Source organism: Nicotiana attenuata, unplaced genomic scaffold, assembly GCF_001879085.1.
Source record: "Nicotiana attenuata strain UT unplaced genomic scaffold, NIATTr2, whole genome shotgun sequence".
NCBI classification, from domain to species: domain Eukaryota; kingdom Viridiplantae; phylum Streptophyta; class Magnoliopsida; order Solanales; family Solanaceae; genus Nicotiana; species Nicotiana attenuata.
The window spans coordinates 357,195-363,582 of NW_017670385.1; positions in this window are offsets into that span (position 1 = coordinate 357,195).

A 6,388-nucleotide genomic window follows, 5' to 3' on the forward strand; every position below is an offset into this window, starting at 1 on the left:
AAAAAGCACAGAAGTGTAGCATCAGCACAACCGACCCCATGTTCTGGTAAGTGCCTGGCCTAACCCCGGCGAAGTGTGACGAGGCTAGACAGGACCTACCAAAAACAACCTGTGCAGATATATATATACAAGGCAACAGAAAATAACAACAGAGAATATCAACTAAAAAGGGGAAGGGGGCATGCTCGGGAAAATACGGGGAATACAGATCAATGGATATAACGACGAAACTATCTCAATACCATAGCTCATATATATAAGTGGTCGGTGCACCACACGATCCCATTTCTTAATTCATAAGTGGACGGCGTGCCACACGATCCCATTTCATAATAAATAAGTGGTCGGCGCGCCACACGATCCCATTTCTTAATTCATAAGTGAACGGCGTGCCACACGATCCCATTTCATAAATAAATAAGTGGTCGGCGTGCCACACGATCCCATTTTATAGTATATAAGTGGTCGGCGTGCCACACGATCCCATATTATAATATATAAATATCTGACTTTGTAAAGAAGGCCCCATTAGGGGAATTCGACAACATAACACTTTAACCCGGCAAGGGTACAGCTAACAGCCCAAATATCCCGGCAAGGGAGAGTACATAATAATAGTCTACACATCCCGGCAAAGGAATAATCACAACACATCCTCTTTTAAATCATTTCTTTCTCAACTAACACATTCTCGTTCGAGCCCACGCACCAAAATATACCAATCACAATTCTTCCTCAACCGTTCACATTATATGAAGTTTATTCATTAGACAAGGTAGCGGTGTCACATCATTCAAATTAAAAGCAATTTAGACTCACGGTCATGCTAGACACCGATGTATAAATACTCGTCACCATACCTATACGCCGTACTCCACATTTAGCAAGTAGCAAATAACATCCTAACCCTATTCCCTCAAGCCAAAGTTAGAACAAACACTTATCTCGGTCCAAAGAATAGCAATCAACCCTCAATTACCGCCTTTCCTCTACAATCCGGCTCCGAAACAATGGTATCTAGTCATAATTAGTTCAATAATATCAATAAGGACACAATGGCAACATCCCATAGCCTAGATATGAATTTCCTAGCATTCTTCCAAAATACCAAAATTCGACACCGGGCCCACATGGTCCAAACACGAGGCTCGGACCAAAACCCAATCACCCATAACCCCACGAGTTCAAATATATAATTTATTTCAAGATTCGACCCCAAATTGAGGTTGAATCACCCAAAATTTCCAAAAACCTAACTCTACCCAAAACCCTTAATTTCTACTTTGATTTCATGATTTAGGGCTAGGAAATAAGTAATTAGATGAAGAAATAATGAGGGAATGATGTTAAGATTACTTACCCAAAGAGTTATGGAGGAAGGAGAGCTTGAATTTCGTCTATGGAGAGTTTAAGAGGGGAGCTCGTGTGAAAAGTGAGGAAAAATCCCGCAACCATTCTGTTTTAAGCTTTTAAAAATCACTGGGCGCTTTTGGTCTATGCGATCGCGGGGCAATTGATGCGGTCGCATAGAGGAGTGGGAACTTGGCTTCCGCGATCGCAGAACAATTTTGTGCGTTCGCATAGAAGAAGGGAAACCAGGACTATTGGGTGAAGTTTAAAGTTGTGCGATCGCGTAGAGGTGAGTGCGATCGCATTGAAGAGACTGGTCAGACTATGCGACCGCGGGACAACTTATGCGATCGCGTTGAAGGAATTTGGAAATGCCTGGAGAAGACACTATGCGATCGCAAGAATGGAATCGCGATCGCAGAGAACAAATTCTTTGAACACCAGCAGCAGAAATTCTGCAACAACTCTAAGGCCAAAAACACCCTGAACTACCTCCGAAACACTCCCGAACCCTCGGGGCTCCTAACCAAACATCCACACTAACTCAATAACATCCTACGAACTAACTCAAGCGATCAAATCGCCAAAATAACATTAAAATCAATGAATCAAGCCTCAAAATCATCATCTTTCATTTCAAACTTCTTAAACTTCAAATTTTAGATATTTAGGTCCGAAACACGTCAAATGACGTCCGATTTCGACCAAACTTTACAAAGAGCGCTTAACACATATTTAAGACTTGTACCGGGCGTCGGAACCAAAATACGAGCCCGATACCATAGTCTTTTTAATCAATTTTCATTCCTATTTTCCTTAATAATTTCAGAAAAAAATTTCACAGAAAAATTTATTTCTCGGGCTCTCGACCTCGAAATTCGACTCCGGGCATATATGCCCAAGTCTCATATTTTTCTACGGATCCTCCGGGACCACCAAATCACGGGTCCGGGTCCGTTTACCAAAAATGTTGACCAAAGTTAAATTTAGCAATATTAATATCAAAATTCTTCAAATTTTTCACAAAGTTCACATATTTCAACATAAAAGCTTTCCGGCTTCGCGCCCGGACTGCGCTCGCAAATCGAGGCAACTAAAAGCGAGGTTTTTAAGGCCTCGAAAGCACGGAAATAGGAAGAAATCCGGTGATGACCCTTTGGGTCGTCACATTCTCCACCTCTAAAACAACCGTTCGTCCTCGAACGGACAAAAGAAAGAAGTACCTGAGTCAGGGAATAGGTGAGGATAACGGCTCCGCATATCAGACTCGGACTCCCAGGTCGATGCCTCAGAAGGCTGACCTCTCCACTGAACACGTATTGATGGAAAACTCGTCGACCTCAACTGTCGAACCTGCCGGTCTAGAATGGCTACCGGCTCCTCCTCGTAAGACAGATCCTTGTCCAACTGGACAGTGCTAAAATCTAACACGTGGGCTGGGATCGCCGTATCCTCCGAAGCATGGACACATGAAACACTGGATGCACGGCTGACAAGCTGGCCGCAAGCAAGTCTGTAAGCCACTCTCCCACACGATCGAGAATCTCAAACGGGCCAATGAACCTAGGGCTAAGCTTTCCTTTCTTCCCAAATCTCATCACGCCCTTCATAGGCGACACTCGGAGCAAGACCCGCTCACCAACCATGAAAGCTACATCTCGAACCTTACGATCCGCATAACTCTTTTGCCGCGACTGAGCCTAACGAAGCCTGTCCTGATGATCTTGACCTTATCCAAGGCCTCCTGAACTAAATCTGTACCCAATAATTCGAGCCTCTCCAGCTCAAACCATCCGACTGGAGTCCGACAAGCCTACCATATAACGCCTCATATGGAGCCATCTGAATGCTGGACTGGTAGCTGTTGTTGTAGGCGAACTCTGCTAAAGGTAAGAACTGGTCCCACGAGCCTCGAAATCAATGACACAGGTCGGAGCATATCCTCCAATATCTGAATAGTCCTCTCGGACTGGCGTCCGTCTGAGGATGGAACACTGTGCTCAACTGAACCTGGGTGCCCAATCCTGCTGAACTGCCCTCCAGAAGCGCGAGGTAATTGCGTACCCGATCCGAAATAATAGATACCGGCACCCATGAAGGCGAACATCTCTCGGATGTAGATCTCAGCTAACTCTCCGATGAATAGTGGCTGCAACCGGAATAAAAATGCGCTGACTTGGTCAGCATATCAACAATGACCCAAATAGCATCAACTTCTTCCGAGTCATCGGAAGTCCAGTAACGAATCCATAGTAATCCTCTCCCACTTCCACTCGGGAAGCTCAATCCTCTGAAACAACCACCAGGCTCTGATGCTCATACTTAACCTGCTGACAGTTGAAACACCGAGCCACATATGCAACAATCTTTCTTCATCCTACGCCACCAATAAAGCTGCGCAAAGTCCTGATACATCTTCGCGGGCCCGAGTGAATAGAATACCGAGAACTATGGGCCTCCGCTAAGATCAACTCTCGAATCCATCACATTTGGCACGCAAACTCGTCCTGCAACCTCAAAACACATCATCATCTAAGGTCACCTTCGTGGCACCTCCCGCTGCACCGTATCTCTCAGGACACACAAATGGGGATCATCAAACTGCCGATCACGGATACGCTCCAATAAGAAGAACGAGCGACCGTACAAGCTAGCACTCTGCTAGGCTCAGAAATGTCCAACCTCACAAATCGATTGGCCAGGGCCTGAATATACAAAGAAAGCGGTCTCGGCTGACCGGAAATAAGCAAGACTACCATGCTGGCGGACTTCTTACTCAATGCATCGGCCACCCACATGGCTCTCCCCGGGTGGTACAAAAGTAACATCATAGTCCTTCAATAGCTCCAACCACCTCCGCTGCCTCAAGTTCAACTCCTTCTGCTTGAACAAGTATTGCAGACTCTTGTGATCCGTGTACACCTCACAGTCACACCATATAGTAATGCCTCCAAATCTTCAAAGCATGAACAATGGCTGCAACTCGTGAGATCATGAACCGGGTAATTCTTCTCGTGGAACTTCAACTGCCTCGAAGCATAGGCGATGACTCTGCCACCCTGCATCAATACTGCACCAAGCCCATACGGGAAGCATCACAATAGACTGTATAAGGCCTGAAACTGTGGGCAAAACCAATATCGGTGCCGTAGTCAGAGCTATCTTGAGCTTCTGAAAGCTCGCCTCACACGTCATCCGACCATCTGAACTGGGCACCCTTCTGGGTCAATCTGGTCATCGGGGCTGCAATAGATGAAAACCCCTCCACGAACCGACGATAGTAACCTGCTAACCCCAAAAACTCCGAATCTCTGTAGCTGATGCTGGTCAAGGCCAATTCTTGACTGCCTCAAATCTTCTTCGGGTCCACCTGAATACCTTCTGCTGATACAACATGACCCAAAAATGCAACGAACAAACCAGAAACTCGCACTTCGAGAACTTCGCATACAACTGACTATCCTTCAGAGTCTGAAGAACCACTCTGAGGTGCTGCTCGTGCTCCTCCTGCTGCGGGAGTACACCAGAATATCATCAATAAAGACTATCACGAACATGTCAATATGGCTGAACACTCGGTTCATCAACTCCATGAATGCTGCTGGGGCGTTGGTCAACCCAAACGACATGACTAGGAACTCATAATGCCCGTATTGGGTGCGGAATGTTGTCTTAGGGACATCGGATGCCCTAATCCTCAGCTGATGGTAACCAGATCTCAAGTCTATCTTTGAAAACACCTTTGCACCCTGAAGCTGGTCAAACAAATCATCAATCCTCGGCAGTGGATACTTGTTCTTTATCGTCACCTTGTTCAATTGCCGGTAATCAATGCACATCCTCATCGATCCATCCTTTTTCTTCACAAATAACACTGGCGCACCCCAAGGAGAAACACTAGGCCTGATGAAACCCTTCCCTAGCAAATCATGCAACTGGTCCTTTAACACCTTCAACTCTAGCGGGGTCATGCGATACGGCGGAATAGAAATGGGCTGCGTGCCTGGGGCCAGATCAATACAGAAATCAATATCCCTGTCGGGCGGCATACCCGGCAGGTCTGAAGGAAAAACCTCGGGGAACTCCCGAACAATAGGAACAGAATCAATAGAAGGAACCTCTGAGCTGGAATCGCGAACATACGCCAGATAAGCTAGACACCCCTTCTCGACCATGCGTCGAGCCTTCACATATGAGATAACACTGCGAGTGGCATGACCTGGGGTCCCTCTCCACTCCAATCGGGGTAAATCTGGCAAAGCCAAGGTCACAGTCTTGGCGTGATAATCCAAGATTGCATGATACGGGTACAACCAATCCATCCCTAATATGACGTCGAAATCCACCATATCTAAGAGCAATAAATCAACACGGGTCTCAAGACCCTCAAATACTACCACACAGGAACGATGAACTCGGTCGACCACTATAGAATCGCCCACCGGTGTAGATACATAAACAGGAATATCCAAAGCATCACTAGGCATAGACAGGTAGGGTGCAAAATAGGACGACACATATGAATACGTAGACCCAGGGTCAAATAGCACTGAAGCATCCCTATCACAGACCAGAATAGTACCTGTAATAACTGCATCTGAAGACTCAGCCTCTGGCCTGGCTGGAAGAGCATAACACCGGGGCTGGGCCCCACCTCCCTGAACCATATCTCTGGGACGATCGGCTGCTGGCTGGCCTCTACCTCTGGCGGTCCGAGCTCCACCTCTATGATCCCTACCTCCACCCCTATGGCCTCTACCCCCGCCTCTAGCTGGCTGGGCGGCCTGTGGATCACCTGATGCCTGAATCATAGGACGAGGACCCTGCTGCTGAGAGCTGTCAGAAGCTCGAGGGCAATACCTGGCAATATGCCTCGTGTCGCCACACGTATAACAAGCCCTCGGCTGCTGAGAATAACGGAGTGGTGGTGCGCTGATAGGTGCTGATGATGAACTGAAAAGCTGCTGGTCAGAAGACTGCGACTGAGAGCCACGACCACCTGAAGTACCATGTGAGACCTGTAGGGCTGACTGAAAGG